We start from the raw sequence: 19,860 nt of genomic DNA, 5'->3' as shown, positions 1-19,860 counted from the left end.
CCATTTCTCATTGTTAATAGCAGGCTCCAGTTTTCTTATGTCTATCATGTATAGTTCCATTGCCTTTGGAGTTAATTATAATTTTCTAAATAGCATTGCATACTGATACCAAAGAAATGGACTATTCTGCAGAAGGCAGTTTGCAAACAATGAAATCAATTAGCCTAATATATTCTCTGTCTATTCAATCTGGGCTTAACTCAACTTGGTTTCATAGGAAGAGGCAGAAGAAAGAGGAGGGGGAGAAGGCAGATAAACAGGAGAGGAAGGAAGGGAGGGAGGGAGGAGGAAGGGAGGGAGGAAAGGAGAGAAATCAGTATAAGTTCATAGGCTAATCAGGATATGACAGTCTGAACAATAGGAATTTTTCATCCACTTTGTTTTAGGCTGAACGATTAATTCTCTTTTTGCACTGCTGTGGATTTCACAGCAATTTATAGTTTTCACCTTTGTAACTTGATATCATTAGTATATTTTAATTTGAAAACAGTTTCATTTAGTGAACTTTGACATCATTAGGTAAAAAAAAAAAAGACAATATCTCCAAATAAATCTGGGACCATCTCTGATCAAATAGATCTATATCTTGTTGCTACACCCAGATGGCTCCAGAAGAAAGATGAGATTGTTGATTTTACACAGCCTTACCTCACTTAAATCTAATTCACTTGTAAGTTGTGCTATCACCTTCCTGAAGAATGGACCAATAACAGCAACCATCATTAGGGAATCCTTTTATTGGGTTATAACCAAGACCTTATTCTTAACACTGATAAAGATTAAAGGTAAGCATTTGTTTTTAACTTGACTTGATGCCAACTTAGCATATTAAATAAAGCCATCTCTCAGTCACAAACAGGTATGTATGAATATATATATATGTATGTGTATATATATATGTAAAATTATTCTATATATACTTCTATTTTCTAGTTCTTCCTCTGGATACTTTCTTCATATGTTCTTTTTAGTTAATTTTGCAATGTAAAATAGTCAAAATCATGATTTGCTCAAGGTCACTGTTAAAGCAATTTTGTTGTTTCTGAATACAATGCTATTTTCATTCTGTTTATTTCACTCTACATTATTCCATGCAAGTTTTTCCATGCCTTTTCTAAGATCGTTGAACTTATCATTTCTTATGGCATAACAGTAGTCCATCACAACCATATAGCACAACTTGCTCAACTAGTCCCCAATTGATGGCCATCCCTTAAATTTCCATTTCTTTGCCACTACAAAAAAGATGTTAGAACATATTGCCTATAAAAATAAAGTAGCTTCTTTAGTCATATCTTCTCTAGAGTTTTTTTATAATCTTAACATATACCTATAGAATCCATGGTTCGAAGAGTATCTTTAAAACTTTTTTTTTATTCTACACACTGAATTATTTTTAGAAATTATTAAACAATAGCTGCAAAGGAATTTCACATTCTCATTATTGACATAATTTTCAACAACAGATTACATCTAAGAAACTCTGGTTGCTTCCATCTTTTTCTTCAAAGAAAGATGCATCAATATTCTCTTTTCTTCAGAACTTGTACATAATATTTTCATAAAGATTTTATACAGAATGGAAAGCAGGCAAATGGGTAGCAATAATAATTTATCTATGTGGCACTTTATGATTCACAAAGCATTCTTCTTGCAATTGTCTTGTGAAGCAGTTTGAACCATAGTCCAAGGACTTTGTGATCTTATCTCTATGAGCATCTCTTTCAGTTTTGTGGAGTGCAGTCCATCATGAAATGTCTCGTTTGTGTATCTTTAGTTTATACCCTTCTCTAAGTTTATCTCTAAGGATCCATTCATTGAGACACTGTGGACCAAGCAGTTCTCCTTATACATTTTTTTTTCTGATCATTCATTTCTTTGATGACATTGTTTCTCCTGCAAAATTCTTTGTTTGCAGTATATTTTGTCTCCACACAATATCAGCAGAAGTATATTGATGTTAAGTGCTCTCAGGATATTCTAGCTTAGCTGCATTTCATAGTAAGATCTCTGTGGGTTCATTTTCTTCTCAATGACTTTTCATTTTTTCTGTAATTTTCTTCCATGACTTCACAAGTGAGTTTGTATTCTAGAAGTATCATGTCCTGAGTTACCATATTTCTTGGAATGGCAGGAGGAATACCGAAGTTATGCTTATCACAGATGCAAAGAGCATGAAACTAGGCAGGATAATTATAATTTTGGATGATAGAACTATGATCCCCAAAAATATGAACAATTAGAAGAAGGGGCCAAATCTATTACAATGAGGTTTATCTCAGTAACTCAGCGGAGCTATGACCTTATGGTTATTGGTTCTATGTCCAAGAGGACAGCTAAAAGACTATGCCTGCCTTCTCATGCTAGATAATCATTTTATTGGTTCTACTATAAATTCTACATAGAAGATTTATAAAACAATATGAAGTCCTCCCTTTCAACATCCTAGCACCAACAAAAGACTACCCATATATCTGTTATATTTCATTTATACTAATTCATTTCCTTTTTGGTAGTAGAAAAAAGTGCATCACTTCTTATATGTAAGTCCATATTGAGAATATGCAATATATGTAAACATATAATTTATGAAAGATATATAAAATATGTGATATAATATATATAGAGATACAGAGAATCAGAGGTATACACATGTGTTCACACCTATATAAATGTATATATATATATATAGTATGTATATACATATATTATATATATTTGAACATAACATATTGTACAACCCCATCTAACTGACATACAATTATTGTGTTACAGTTATATACACATACATATTATATGTTGTATATATTATATTAGTTTCTGGGGGTTATACTTTAAGAAGGATATTGATAAATATGAATATGACAAAAGGAGAGGAATGAGGATGAAGAAGGAATGTCAAACTATGAAAATGAAGTTGAATTAAAAGAGCTGGGTTTCTTAATTACAAAGTAAAGAAGATTTCAAGGGTAATATCAATTTATAAAGTATTTAAGATATTTAAAAGAAGAATGTAGTAAAAATATATTGGATTGATTTTGCAGAGAGGCAATTTCAGGCAGAATGCAAAGAAAAATTTTCTAACTAAGTAGCCACAAATGCCTTGACAACTGGCAAGTTTTCCCTTCTTAGAGGTCATCAAGGGAATACTATACATGACTATGTGTTGAGATAGCTATTGAGGAGATTAAACTTGATCTATGAGGTCCCTTTCCCCTTTGAGATTATCTGGATCTACTTATAAAAGTTTCCTGCTGTCACAAGTACTTCATACAGTGATTCCTCCAAGATACTGAATTGAGACCCCTCTTTGACCATTATTTTCTCTTCTTCCCCTCCCATACCTGCTCTTTGCCATCATTCTTTCAATCCTTTGGTTCCTCCCAAGAATCAAGTTCATTAAATTATTTTGGTCTCATTTTCTTCTCTTCGCAGTTTTGATCCTATGGTCATTCTTCTATGCTTTTGAATCCTTTGCTCACCCAGTCTCTCAGCTTTCTCACCACTGCTAATCCTCAACTTTAGGACATTACTAATATCTATTTCTCAGACTTCTTCAGAGCTGCTAGAAGAAATTGCGAAATAGTGTTTATTTGGTTCACCTCGGATTTAAGGTATCTAATCTCAACTAGTCGGCTACATTTCAACTGCACAGTGATTATTTTTTCTTATTCATTTATCTCTCTACCATTCCCTATTGTTCTCAATATTTTCTCCTTTCTTTAAGCTCCTATCACATCCTTCCTCATTCAAGACATGTAATTGCATTTTTTCACTGATGTGAACTCTATGTTTCCTCCATTTCAATTCTCTCATTCTATACATCTCATTCATCTTTTCCATCCATCTCATCACAAAAGAAGGGTTACATTTCTTCTTTGCAGCATCTAATGCCTTCACTTGTACCCTCCATCCAATTCTCTCCTGTTTCTTTTAAGGTCTTGTTCCATTAATTATCCCTCTTTTTTCACTATTCTTCCACATTTTTCTCTTTACCATCTCACACTCCCAAACATACAAATACAAAGTTCCCAGTCCTTTAAAAACAGACATACCTTCTTTGATCTAGTAACAGGATTAAAACTTGCCTCCCTATTCCTATTGAACTTCCAACAAAAGAAGAATACACTCACAGCCTTCACTGTCTTATCACTTCCTCAATCTCCTGCAACCTAAAGTTTCTTCCCCCTGCCTTAGTGAAAAGGAGAAAGGTGTCAGATTGTGACACCTTCAGATTGCCAAATAGAAGATTTTATATTTGATATTAAAAATTATATGAAGTCAGTAGCACTTACTGAAGGAGAGAGAATGACAAGGTAAAATCTATGCTTTAGGAAAGCCATTATGGCAGATGAGCAGAGAATAGATTTACTATGAGTAAAAACAGGAATCATTAATATAATGCTATTGTTACAAATGAAAATAGCAAGTTATACTGATCAAGTTATTCCTTGAATTAAGAATCCAAATCTAGCTCATAAAATTAAGTAGAAAAACTGAGAATTTAATCCTAAAAATAGAAAGTGAAAAATTGAAGGGTTAGAAAATGATTGTTAAGTAATAGCTGAAAATAATGGTTCAAGCTACCCAAAGAAGAGAAGGCTTTAAGGAACAATCTTCAGACTGATTAGAATGCCATATGGAAAACCATAATTTTTTGGATCAGACTTTTATTCTCCCTACCCAGTACTGGGAATAGGAGGAAGGGAGAGAGCATTAAACATACCAATGCAGAGAGAGATTCCTAATAGTAAATAGACATTATCATGGCTTATCCAAAAGGAAAAAAGTCATCTAGGTAATGTACTTTAAAAGGTTTAACATTTCTAAGTAGAGGTCAATAGCACCAAATATTAAATAAAATCTAAAAGAAAGTTATGTTACACCATAGGACATAACAAGTGCATTGACTATAACCTCTTTTCAGGCAATCTTAGTATTCTTTATTCTTCTATTTCTCAGTCCCGAGATGCTAAAATACTCTAAAGGGTATGAGAACTGATCCTTGCTAACTTCCTTCTCCAACTTTAATTTCTTTCTATTTGCTTATATGCTATCTTTATATAACCTGGATTACCTCTCTATATTTCTTCCTGAACATTAAACCCAGGATTAAGGGTCTATTCAGGACAGCATCTATCCAGAATCATAGCTTAGAAAGAAGTATTAATATGATATCTTTCTTGAGACAGACCAATGCAGAGATACATCATTTCAAAGTGAAGATATGTAATTAAACATAATCATAAAATCAATAATAAGGAAATGAGTACCATACAATGAACAAAGGGAATACAATTTCATAGACTCCCTCAGAATAAGTGGGAGAGGAGATATCTGCTGATGGAACAATTTATTTTTCTTTGATTGTATACCAGCTACAATTACTCTTTGCTGCCAAAATACTTGCTTTTTGCTTCTCTGAAGAGCAAATGATATTCTATGTAAGGTTATAAACTATCAATATCAACTTTTAGGCTATGTTCTTTACTGAACTGTTACCAATCTGCTTTACCAATGAGTTTCAACTGACAACTAATACCTTGCTCTGATAGGTTACTTCTAAATAGAGAAGTTTACAGTCATTTTATGAACCTGTTCAAGGTTTAGGGCTATTTTTGCTCTTTTGTGAGTCAGAGTCAGAGTCATATTCAGTCAGTATATCAAAGAGCATCTCAAATTCAGTGTGTCTTTCTGACTACAAGTCTGCACCCTCAGTGGCAAATCCTCCAGATATATTCAGCATATAGATTGAGAGGAACATAGCCCAGAAAAATCCCATCATTAATGCTATGAAGATTACAAGAGAGGCAATCTTTATGTATATTCCTACAGCTACCTAAAATGAATAATATCTAGTCTACATAAAACTTTAGCTTAGATAGATAGCCCATAGGTTATATTCTACATATAAATATGTAAGTTACTTGCAATCTACATTACTAGAAGGAGGACCACTATAGATTAGATCACATTTAATTATTGAGTAATCCTGTTTTTAACACATCAAAAAGACCTGCTCTAACTTTCATATAATATGAAGGGTTGGGGGGGGGGTTAGAGAAAATTGTAGATTTTATTCACAAATCCTGCAGAATATGGGTACCTCACCTAGAATGAGACATGAGGTAAGGTTATTACAGTAAGTGAAGGGTTTTTTTAACCTTTCCAATTCTTTTTTATTGCCCAATTCAATATTACAAACAAAATCCCTCACAGTAACCATTTACCCTTATTATTCCTTTCTATTCCATAGAGGATTCATAGAGAATTGCAGAATTTGTCTATAGTCCATGTTAAATTTCAGGATTAGGTAGAACCTGGAGCCTGATTATAATTAGACTCAAAATTACATATATATATATATATATATATACATATATATATATATGTATGTATGTATAAATGGAAAATGACAATATTTCTCTTGATCAGACTGTAGAGGAATGGGAAAAAAGTATCATGAAGAATTTACCTGATTGAATTGATTCCATCCCTTGCTAAGGATTCAGGGTGCCACTGGTAGATTTTGGGGATGTTTTCAAGTTCTTGGGCTACAGTGCCCTGAGTATAATCATCCTGCCAAGTGAAACCTGTGAAATGAGAACAAACAACTTTCAGGTAATGCAAACATTTCAGTAAAGTTACTGGGATGCCTGAATATGGGAGATGTAGTTGGGGGAAAAGAATTTTTTTTTTACTTTTTTAACCACACCTGACAATACAATTTATCCCAAGAAGACTGTCCTCTACTATATGCCTTTTAATTAATCAAACTTTCCTAGTCCTCAAGGCCCAATACTGCAAAAGTGTTTCTCTCAAATAAGACAGTTGGTGTTGTAGTGACAGACACCAAAGCACCCTAAACCAGAGAGAGATGATATGGTTAAATAGGAGAGTTATTTCTAGACATTATGAAGGATAATCAAGTGGCTTCCAAATAGTAGGATGACAATCATAAGGAAAAGTTACATTTTGTGAGCAATTTGTATAATCCTACACCACTCATCAGACACACTGCCCAGTCTTTGAATCTCCAGGTCATTCCTCCCCCTTAACTCAATCTTGCTAAAGAGTCAAGCATTTGGAATGGAATAAGGGGGTATCGTTACAATGAAAGTAATTATCATGGGGCTTAATGTACTGTATCTGGGAGCCAATTTACATTATATTTATACTCAAATGTTATGACAAAGAGCTTTATAACAAGGGTGAAGTGTAGTTATGAAGGCAAAATCCATGCGATTATACATTAATTACATGCACTGCAGATCACATGATAATTATGTTCAGAATTACCAAATAACTCCCAAGAATAATTATTATGCAATTTGTACATTTTAGATCTTATGGTAACACTTTAGCTCTTAGAACTACCCCCATGCAATTATCCATAATTATCTAATCACTAAATATCATGTAATTACAGAGATATATTTTTATGCCCCGTACGAAAACACATTACCAAAATCTTCAAATCAAGATCCCTGAATATGTGTGTGGGGGATATGTATGTATGTGTGTGTGTATGTGTATGCATATGCATGCACAGACTAAGCCCATGAATGCATAAATATAAATGAATATATGCGCGCGTGCGCGTGTGTGTGTGTGTGCACAGATGTGTGTGCATGTGAGTGTGAACATACATCGCAAAAATATGTGGTGGCTGTGTTCAGATATGACAGTAATCTTGTTGAGAAACAAGCTCTCTGCAAGGACCCTGAAAAGAATCTAGGAGATAGAAGCTACCTGCAGGATCCCACTTAAAATCTTTTTCAAATGCAAATCTCACCTTTCTAAACATACAGGTGGCAGGATTTCAAACTGTTTGTACCTTTCTAAATTTTAGAATACTCCCAGGAATTACCCAGGATGGAAGATGGAGGAAAATGTCACCAATCAGAACAAGTTCCTACAATACGTTGCTCTAAGAAGCTTTGTTTGGTTCAACACAATTCCTTGAAAATCATCGATTGTACCCATGAAGGCAAGGTACAATCTAAGTATTGCAAATGATTTGAAGAAAGATGCTACTAAGAGATGGGTCTGTTTCATCTGTCCTGAACTCATTAAAAAAAGACCAGAACAAAATAGTCCCCCCCCCAAAACTGATGTCTGGTAATGTTCCTGATTCACTCATAAAGACACATTTGTGCATGTTAGCAACAGCATCATACTCCACAAAAGAGTTGAGATCAATGCATCAAAGATGCCAATATCAAAGGAAATTTGAAGGTTATCTTATCCACTCCTTTATTTTACTGACAAAAAAAAGGTCAAGAAAGATTAAATGATCTATTCAAGATAAAACAGGGGGTACGGTGCAATGAGGGAATTTAGACTCATGCCTTCTGACTCTAGATCATCTTTACATAAAGCATGGACTGGGAATTCCTCCCAGTTCTGTGTATATATATATATTTATGCCCCAAATTCAAAACTTTCTACTCTTCCATATTGGTTGATATTGATGCTTATTCAAAAGTAACAATTCATCCAGAAAATGAAGTAGATTTAATAGTCATCTTTAGTTGAAACCAATAATATTAAGAGAGAATGCAAAAAGGAAAATTAATCTCTCCCTGACCTATGAAATTTCATTTCGTATAAAGGAAAAACATTTAGAACTGTAACCCACAGAAAGGATATCAGAAATGGACTCCGGAAAAGCAGATAGTTAACCACCTAAGAGTCTAATTAATGCTTATAGTAACTCTTAGCTAGGCAATTGGCTGCTCCTAGCATAGTTCACTATACTTTATAATAATAATAATAATAATAACAATAATAACAATAATAATAATAATAATAATAATAATAATAGTTTGTCCCTCATTGTGGAAAAAGACCATGTCATCAGGGTGGTGATGCCATGACAAGTACATGACTTAGATTTGAGCGAGGGGGTGCCGTGCTAAGTCACAGCCTGACTTTCTTCTCCAGAGCCATCGGGATTCAGTGATCAGATATGAATTAGGATGACTGGAGATGGCCCTGGATTCAAGGCATTCAGGGTCCAAGTGACTTGCCCACAGCTAGCAAAAATCAAGTGTCACATTAGCTTGAAATGCAGAGATGGAGAAAGGATGTGGTGATCAATAACCAATCACACAAATGCTTTCCTGGAGCAAAGTTGATGAAGTAGAGTTCTGAAGCAGTGTGAATAATGGGAAGAGTGCTGGGTTCAGAATCAGAGGATTTGGGTTCAAATCCTGACTCTTCCATTATATATGGAACCTTGGGTAAATTGGCTAATTTCTCTGGGTCTCAGTTTTCTTATCTGTAAAATGAGAACTAGAAGACAAAGATCTTTCTAACTCCATAAAATCATATAAAATCTGCAGAATAGAGTTAAAAATGGAAATGTTAAGAGTTAAACACTCCATAGAGAGGCCATACTAAGATTTTGCCAGTTCTTATTTTCTTTTGCTTCTTTTTAAACAAAGAGGAACAAGTCTTAAAACAATTTGTATTTCTGTGTAGAACAGATAAATTGAAATATAATATATTGTTGGAATATAAAACCCTCAAGGGATGAATGTTTCATTCTTTTTTTTTTGACTGTTCAATTCTTTACATTTATGTCCCTAGTGACATGGTTCCTGGCACAGAGTTGGGGCTTAATAGATAATGAATAATTAGCTGATCTTTTAGTTACAGATATATTGACTTTCATGAATCCACTGTATGAACAAGGCATTGACATTCCCTGGACATCATATGGAAAGAATATAGTTTGCTAACCCCATAACTTGAACTCTATGTGGAATTGTAAAAGACTACTAAATCAAGACATGAGAATCTAGGAATTCCATTTTGGCTATATGTATCTATATAAAATTGTCGCTTAACTCTTCCAGAAATCAGTTTCCTCACCCGTGAATGAAGGGAAATAGAAAAGAAGAGTATTTAACCCTTTTATGGACAATGGATGACCCCCTCCCCTTCAGCAGTCTGAAGAAACCTATAGACCCATTGTCAGAACAATATTTCCAAATAATTAAGTAAAATCTTACATTTCAGTTACAAGAGAAATTCTTAAACTGAAGTTTGTTGGGGAATATTTTTTAAATTCAATAAAGAATTCAATATAATTAATTTCCTTAATATTCCTATGTATTTTATTTTTGCAGTGAAACGAGAGTGACAGAATGACAAAGACATGGAGACAAAGACATGGGGAGACAGTTAAGAATTTGATTAAAAGTTAGTAAAGATAAAAATGGATTGTTTCTAACCAAGTTCATGAACCCCTTGAAAGCCATTCTATTCTTTAAGGGATCTATGGACCCAATGTTAAGAACTCCTACACTAGTTGAGTCCTATAATCATATACACCTTTAATTCAACAGTTCTTTGAGAACAACCTAAAGTATAACTGGAAATCACTAAACATCATAAGTATCAGTATAGAAATTTATTAGGTATATTTTTGTTTTAAGGTGTCAAATATGAAAATAAATTTAAGGACATCTTAATGGTACTCTGGTATCCTATAGCTCTATTCAATAGTTTATCAAATTTGAAAAACCCAGAAAATCTTCATGAAAGAGAGATACATAAGATGCTGAATGGCAGCATTCAAATAGAAATCTCATTTGGTTCAGTTAATGAAATTCCCTGAACCTTCTTGCCATCCTGCCTCCCTATTCTATAAGAACTCACCTCATATAAGCTATTTTTTCTTCACTATAGGTTAACCCATCTACCCCACCCAACATTTCCAAGTCCTATTGCTATTAAATTATACTTTTAAATTTTCCAAGTTCTGGTTGAAAGAATTTGTTCCACACCTCTTATTTTTCCTTCATATATTAGACCTGTATGTGGTTATCTTGCTGCTCATTAGAATTCTGTTAGAGGAGAATCAAGAAAAAAGTAGAGGATAGAGCACATATTAGTCAGTTTTTTTTTCTTTTGAGATAGAACTTCATGAGGTAAGTGCAGACTACAACTATCAATTAAAATAAGGTTCCACAATAACCTGTGGATTTTACTAATCAATGTTCTCCCTCTCTTCCACATCTTCTCTATTTCTCTCTCCCTCCTTCTCTTTTTCTCTGCCTCAATAGTTGATGATATTCAACCCTAATCTTTCATTTGGTTCCAGGAAGGTACCATCATAATGGGAATGAAGAAGACACCATCTGACCTGTCTCTTTCCTTACTGTTCTCCCTTCTACAATATATGGTGCTATAAAGTGGAAGATAAAGATAATTTCTTTAAACTTTCTTGGAATCTATTAGTAGTCACCTAGGTTAAAAAATAAACACTAGGTATGAAAGACAGGAGAGAACAAAAAGAAGAAGAGAAAAAAGAAAAGAATATATCCTCATTAACTCTTTCTATGATGAGATTCTCTTTCCTGCCAACACCACTAACCTTCATTCTTCTTCAACAAGTAACTTACTAGGAAATAGATAACATGGGTCAATAAACTTATGGAAAAATCAAAGCCATTTCTTACTTTGAAAATAATTCACTTCTTTCTGGTCAGTACGATCATGATTCTTCACACTATCACCATTCCAGAAAATGTAATTACGTTTAAAAATATACCTTATGCACTTTCTGCCAGGAAGGAAGGAAAAGAAAAGAGGAAAAAGAAAATATAAAAGAAAAAAAAGAGGAGGGGGAGGGAAAGGGAGGAGAGAAAGGAAATAAAGGAGGGAGGAAAGCAAGGAAAAAGAGGTTGTCTCCTTACAAAAAACTCCACAAAGAGACCATACAAAGAAACCGTCATACCAAGCTAACAGCTGCGATCAAAATGAAAGGTTGGCAACGTCTTGTTTTTCTCTTTGTCTCTGTCGCCATACCTAGTGGATGTTCTTGGCTCACACCCCAATTATAACAATTTTGCTCTGCTGACTGCCCAGGATCACAGCAGGGTTGTAATGTACACACATTATTTCCATGTCACTTAAAGGGGAGGTATTGTAGGACATTGAGTTACCGATTGACCAGCTCTGCTGGAGTTCTGACTAGGTTGTCTATTTTTTTTTAGCTACGACCTCCCACAGATGGACAATGCCAACCCCCTCAAAGCTACAACTACAGTATCTGATAGGAAGGAATGATCCTTGTCAGTGATTAATGGGGAAGGGGGAGGTGCTGAGTAAGAATGGTCAAAGTAGAGGTGCAGGATGAGAGGGCCCAGTTAATAGTTTTCCAAACCCTCTCTGTCTCTGTCTCTCTGTCTCTCTGTCTCTCTGTCTCTCTCTCTGTCTCTCTCTCTCTGTCTCTGTCTCTCTCTCTCTCTGTCTCCCTCTCTCTCTCCCCTCTCTCTCTCTCTCTCACACACACACACAAAACACACACACACACACACACACACACACACACACACACACTGAATAGTTCCAGATAACATGAAGATTGTTTTCACATATAAGACAGTCTCTCTCCCTCTCTTCCTGGACCACTCAGGCAGGAAGCAAAGGGAACAGGCTTCATCAGATTGTATCGGTTAATTTAAAATAAAATGAATAGGTTATCTGGCACTGAAGGAAAGGAATGACAGAACCAGGGCCAAGCAGAGTAAGACCACAAACTCCATGAGGTTCTTTGGGCTATACTGCTCAGTTTTAACTCATCCTCTAACACTTTGCAACAGCTCAGTGAGTAATCCTTTCCAAGTTCAAATGAATTCAAAACATTGGTAGCATCAAGAGTCCTTTAATTCATGGGATCATAGATTTAGAACTGAAATCGATCTTTAGGTCACCGAGTCAACCCTCAAAATTTTATAGATGAAGACATTTAGAGATTTAGTAAAATACCCTAAAGTCATTCAGGAAAACTAAGAAAGTGGAATCTTCTGACTACAAGACTAGGCTATTTCCATCATATCACATTTTAAAAAAAAATCAGATTTTCTGCTTTTTCCAATACTTTTGCAATACCATGCTTCAGATGGTAACCACTTTTAGGATGGAGAACTGTCACCAGTTTCACACTTATCTAGAGACAGTGGATGACATGAAGAGCATTAAGCCTTTACTGGTTTGTCATTTTCTTCTCAATTAAATACTTTCATTATCTTGGGTCAATAATTTTTCTATCTGAATAATAGGACTATAAGTCTATATTATATGAAGGGGGAAAAACCTGTTCAAGAGGGGAATGAAAGCTATCCAAATTGATCTTGGTTTAAATCTCATTTTACTTGTATAATCATTTAACTTCTGCTCTAAGACTAGTCTTGTCAAACTCAAATAGAGATAGGGACACCATACTATATAGAAGGCTCCCTGGAGTCACATAATGACTTTGACAAACCTTATCAATGTTTTCTTTTCTTTTTATTTATATTGTATCCAAATACATTTTATTCTGGTTTGGTTTCCATTCAGGAGTGCTGTGAGCCACATGTGGCTGCTCAGAGCAACTCTTTAAAACTCTTCATTGTAGAGGTGATGACCCACCTTGGCAAAAGAAGTTCTAAAATGGAAGCTCATTAAACCAATAAAATAGAGACATAGATATATAAAAATAGATAGGCAGAAGATAAATATACACACAAATGGATAATTTTAAGGATACAATCATAAATGTAATCTTTTCAGTCTCTGATTAGCAAATAATGGAAGTTTTTACAAAGTTTAGAAAATGACTAGTGTGTAGTCACTTGCTGATTTTTCTAAAAGAATATTTTAAAAACTTAAATAACCTTTGAAATACTGAGTTTCCAGAAAGTTTATAGAATTTATATTTCTGAAGTTGTAAAAACTTAAAAACTATAATAAAATTTTTGGGTTACATAGTTGTGTGTGTGCATACATATGTAAACTATATATATATGTTTGGGCATACATACTTGTGTGTGCATATGCATTTGTATACATGTATATTACATAGTTTATCTCCATCTCCATATAAATATATATATATATATATATATCACATGCATAGACCCACCCATATAGATGATCAAAATATTTTTAATTTCTCTACAGTAAAGATCTTTTTTTTTTCTCCTAGCGTTTGCTCCTTTTGAGGAGGCAACAAAGAGATAAACAAATCTAACTGACAGTTGATGGCCTGGCTACCTTGTAGCCAGACATTAATATTAGTCTAAGTCACTTTTGCATGAGTTCAGAGACACCAGGATAAATGAGTTTTTTTCTAAAACTATCCACACCAAATAGCAAGATGTAATACAGGAGACCAAAAAAAAAAAAACCCAACACATTTTTAACACAAAAATAGTCCTGCTTTCTTGAAGCATCCATAAAGCTTTGTTCTATGAAATCTGAGTCAAAATTTTTACCTAAGGCTTAAATTCTGAAGCACCAGAGATCAAAGGGAAAGGATTGGCTGGGGGGGTTTCCTGGATTCCCTTTACTTCCTGTGTTATTTCAATCAGAAAATAATTTCTCTCCATTGCAGACCCTGGCCCCCCATGCCATGTGTTGCAAATTGTTAATGCTTCCTTTAGCTGTCAGAATGTGGTCAGGATTGTGTGTGATTGGCTTTCTTCCCTATTTTCACAACAGATAGGTCAAGCCAGAGACGTGACTTTCTCCAGCTGCTGTTCCACAATCCCCAGAGTCACAGCACTCACTCTCATCTCATACTTCCATTTTCAGAGCTCAAGGACACATCAAATGATGTCCGCATCATTTCATGTGTTTCTCCTTGTGACTGAAGCAGTTACGCAAAAATAAGATTGCTGTTACCAAATGTTCAGCGTGTTTCCCACTTCTGAATACGGTCAAAGAGAATGTTGTCAGACACATCTTTGCACAAGCTTTGCAAGACTATACTATAATAAGTTCCTTACTGATTAGTCCACACACTCACAAAGATCTTAAATAGCAATCTTCCCCTGAATTAAAGTATACTTATGATATATATATATAATATATATGTTGCATATATATGTATGTGTATGTATTCCTAAAAATGCATACATATATACAAAAAGGTGCTTACAGTTGTGTATATATTGATCTATATCTACTGTAGATACAGATATCATAAGTTTTATGTAACCCTTATAGAAAGAGTGGTAGAATTTGTGACATAAGCTATTTCATAGCTTAAACATTCAAGAAAAAAATATTCTGACCTTTATGTCAGAAGCCTAATAAAAAGAAAAAAAGAGAACACCATTAATACTTCACATTCCAGTGGGAAGTTAAATATAATGAGGCATTAATGCAATGTTAAATTAAAATGGGAAAGAATAATGAACATTTTGTTTACTAAACTCTTGTGACTTTTGGGGAACCTTGAGTAATAAACAAGAGACAGAGGATTTTGTAAAAAATAACTATCACTATCCATACTTGCAAACAAATCAAAATGTAATATTATTATATGAGAGCAGATAAAAGGAAGGAAAGAGTGAAGGAAAGAGAAGCAAGGGGAGAGGGAGGAAGGAGAAAGAAAAGGAGAGAGGAAGAAAGTGTGAGAAAAGGAGAAGGGGAAAAAACTAAAGAGGAAAGGAAAAAGAAAACAGGAAGGTAAGGAGAAGGGGAAGGGGAAACATAAAGGGAAAACAGAAAAGGACAGCAAATATGTCTGAAAATTTTTAAAAAATAACATTAGTAAAAATGGATGTATTGAAACCAGTTTATGTGCTACCATATTAGCAGTAGAATAAACAGTTAAAGAAAAGACTGTCTTTCATTCCAGCATAACATCTAGCTAGGTTATGATGCATCAATTCAGTGGGGAGAGATATTTCCTAATAGTAAAAAAAGAGAAAAAAATTAAGCAAATAAAATAAAATTCTCATTTTAAGGCAAAGTGTTCAGTAAACATAAAAAGAAAATGTAGATTTTAATTGGATTTCCCAGCAGAAGTCCTTTGGTATGCTCTCCATTTATTATCTTTTGTCCCTTGCTTCACATGAAGGTACTCTGAATTGTCACTAATTCTGACATAGTGCTGCCCTAAGTGTGAAATTCCCTTATAATGAGGTCCTTGGGCTACCACAATAACTAAACTCACCATTTGACATTCCATGTACATACATGATTTCTATTTGCAGTTTTCATTAATTATGAAATTTTATTATTTCTTCCTATTCTCAGGTCCATTCCTTAGCACAAAAAATGTTTAGTTCCATAGAGGATCAACTACTTAATTTGTCTGGGGGGTGATTTTATTTAAGCTAGGAAGCTTCTATTCCAATCTGATAGAAAATTTTAGAGCAAAACAGTACCATCACCAACCATGGCTACAGCTAAGTATTTCCCCCAAAATCCTTTTACTTAAGATGTATAGGTTATGGCAAAATTAAAATAAAGTAACATGCCATGGTTGTGCAAAACCTACTTGAAACTGTTGATTTAATAGTAATATTGCATTATTATCTTTTAGATAAATGATAATTTATGGTTTAAATGGAAAAGAAGACTACAAATATTTCCCAAAAGCTTATGTTGATATCCTAGGGTCATGGGCTAATAAATTTATAGCCTTCTGTAGAACAATATTGGTTTTAAAAAATAAAAATGAGATTTGAGTTTTCATTTCTTTAAAATGTTCCTGTTTACTTAAATGTAAAACTAAATAAAGATATATATGTGTGTATATATATATATATATATATATATATATATATATATATGTACTGTGAGAAGCATTCCTTTAGGATTTAATGACCTGCTTGTTTATTTTCCTGGATAATGAGGCACATTCATTCTTCCATTGTATTTTAAATATTTTTAAAAATCCCTGACCTTATAAAAACATTTTTAAAATATGGTTTATTTCAGAATTTATCAAATGAGAAATAACAGCACCACAAACTTCAAAGACAGGAATCAAAATATATAAAAGTATGAGCAAAATTTCAATGAAGTGACCTCCTTTAGGCTTTGACCCCTCATTTGTTCTTATTTTCTTTTACTCAATACTAAATTATGCTAAGAATTGAGGGGGCACTTAGAAGAAATGAACCTTATTTTCTGCTCAGAACTAAATCAAGTCTCAGTTTTCCTAATGCTTTCTCTAAGAGGATGCATGATTGCAGACAATGTCAAAAACCAGAGGACAGACTTCTCAGTCTTTCAAAATTTTTTCAAAGTCATTAAATGGTTGTTACCATAAAAATAATTCTCTTTTGAATCATTTCACTGCACCTCAGATCATCTAAATCTTCCCCATTTACTCTGAAACTACTTCCCTTCTCATTTCTTATGGTACAAGAATATTCCATTATATTTATAAATCATTTGTTCAACCATTCCCCTAACCCCTTTAGCTTCTAGTTCTTTGACACTACACAACTTGATGTCTTGTATTTTTATACAAAGTGATTCTTTCCCTCTTTTTTGATGTCTTTAGTGTTAATAGAAAAATAAAATAAAATTTCATTTAAAAAATAAACAGAATTTCTTATAAAAATGTACTTTTTCCTGACAGTACAAGGTTACAAGTGATCATGATGTTGAGAGTTTATGAGAGGTCCAATAAAGACTTTGTGAAATTCAGCAGATGCAAATTTTCCTCAGGCATAACCCTAGGAAGCCTGTAAGAGTAGAACACCTAGTTAGAATAGGGATCATTTAATGGAAGGGGGGGGGTCTCTTCCAAATATATCACCCCTATAAACAATACTCGACTAGGAAAGCATGGTCTATTGAATTTTATTGATTAGGCAATTAAAAGGCATCTACTTAACATGTACCTTATGCAGCCACATTATTCTCAGTGTTCTCTACTGAAAACTACCAAGTTTAAATCAAAGTCAAGTTTTCATTCACTGAAATCTATCTTTTAAAAATTTAGTGGAGTATCTATATCATCATACTGGGGTATGAGAGGTAGTACTAAAATACATTTTAAAAATTGACTGGCTCATATCAGTCACTTTTTAAGTATGCATTTTATTTTGGGGAGACATGATCTAACTTGGGATGTAAGTCCATTTCCTGGGATATCAAGCCGAATTATAACAATTCAATCCTGCAAGCATTGATTTTGCCCCTACCCTGTACCAGGTACTGTCCTGGACACTAAAGATGTAAATACAAAAATAAAGCATTTCCTGCCCTCAAGGAGTTTGCATTCTATTCTACTGGGGGTAGGATATAATATTGTCAAATAAAGGATAATTTGACCATTTAAAACTGAAAAAGTATTGATGTCTAAATGCACTAAGCTATAAAATAAATAAAGCTAGGACTTTTTTCTTCATGGAATTAGGTATGGGAATTGGATTCAATAATAAAAAGGGTAATCAACCAGAAATATTTCTCTCAAGATACTTTCTTTATACTTCCTTTTTGATGAAATTTTTCTCCAAATTTTGAGGAGGCTTTGTTTTTAAATTGTATTGTTTTATTATCCCTCACCTCTAAAATGCCAAATATCTTATGTCCCAATTACAACATTATGGACATCTTCAATTACCAACACATGGAGACAGATAGGAAGGTATTTTTCCAGACAGCAATTCTTTTACATCTGTAATTTTCAGTTGATGTTAAGCTACAAGTCAGTGCACAGTTCACAGAAACATGATTTACAAAATAGTCACCTGTACTTGTGATAATAAATATTGCATGATGTTACCTTCCAGTAATGACACTGGATTTTGTGATATCAAAGCTCATTAAAAATTAATGATTTCAGTTGGGTTACATTCACTGATTAATTAATTAATTTATTTATTTATCACAGTTATATCTATTTCTCTAAGGCCTGGGGACATATGTAACAAAATATAAATACAGCAGATAAATTGAATTAGAAATCCCTTAGTAAACAGGTAAGGAGATAGGAGACAGGAGATAAACAAATTTAATGTTGTTTTGGGTTAGTCACATTCCCAGTCATTGCCTCAGTTTCCTCATATGTAAAATAGGAAGATTGGACTAGATGATTAGTACGATTCCTTTCCACTTCACAGACTCTAGGATTTAGCTTCACAGCAGGATGTGTTTACTCTGCCTTCCTGAAGGCACTCCACCTCCTGAATCTTTGAAATGACTTTCCCTCAGGTCTAGGAGTCTGCCTCCTGACCTATATGTCATGCCTCTTCACTTCCCTTAATTTCTTTAAGAATCAGCTCAAATAGCACCTTCTGCAGGAGACCTGCAATACTCCCACCTATTATTGCCTTTCTTTATGAGGTGGCCTCCCTTTTACTCTCTATATATCTTGTATGCATATAGTGATTTACACGTTATCTTCCTCCTTAGAAAGCAATCTCCTTGAGGCAAGGTATGCATTTTTTTCCTTTCTTAGCATCCACAGCACTTAACACAGTATCTCTCTAGTAAATGTTCATTAGATTCTTATTAACAGACATACATGAAATTATGACAATCAAAGATTATATTTTGAAAAGTGAAAGCATGAATGGGATTCAAAAGGTTGTTTATGATTACTTGGGAGAAGACTTGGGGATGTTGAAATAATAATTTTTGGATTCATTAATAGTAAGTGTTTTTCTGTGATCCCAGGCAAGTCATTTAAACCTGTTTGCCTTAATGTCCTCATATGACTAAGCAACAAAAGTAAACACTTTGGGGGTAGTTAGATGGTTCAGTGGTAGAGTGCCAGGTCTGGAATCAGGAAGACCTAAGTTCAAATTTGGCCTTAAACTTACTGTGTGACCCTGGGCAAGTCATTTAACCTCTATTTGACTTAATGCACTGGAAAAAGAAAACAGCAAACTAGTGAATTAGATGGGGACAAGTGATGATACTATGATGTGTACAGATAGTATAGAGGGAAAGGCAAGAATAGAACACATAATACAAAACCAAGAGATTACAATCCCTGATGATTGGCATTTGCTTTTAAATGCAGAAAAAGGTAAATCCAAGGGAACTGAAAACTGTAACTGGTCATAGGAAAGAAGTATTCTGAAAGAAGACTGTCAGAGGAGATTATCT

The 19,860-nt window shown here is 34.0% G+C and overlaps 1 protein-coding gene across 1 annotated transcript in view; it reads right to left on the bottom strand.

Moving 5' to 3' along the window:
• Window positions 1-19,860, bottom strand: part of LOC141492675 (receptor-type tyrosine-protein phosphatase N2-like) — a 653,431-nt gene that overhangs the window by 493,305 nt on the left and 140,266 nt on the right. Inside the window, exon 2 of the mRNA XM_074193252.1 lies at window positions 6,476-6,593. The gene's annotated coding sequence lies outside the window, so the exon portion shown is untranslated. The remainder of the gene's footprint in view (window positions 1-6,475; window positions 6,594-19,860) is intronic.

The sequence above is a fragment of the Macrotis lagotis genome, chromosome 7 (assembly GCF_037893015.1).
Source record: "Macrotis lagotis isolate mMagLag1 chromosome 7, bilby.v1.9.chrom.fasta, whole genome shotgun sequence".
Lineage (NCBI taxonomy): Eukaryota > Metazoa > Chordata > Mammalia > Peramelemorphia > Peramelidae > Macrotis > Macrotis lagotis.
Note: the sequence above shows the minus strand (reverse complement) of the source record. Positions and strands in the feature narration are given on the sequence as shown.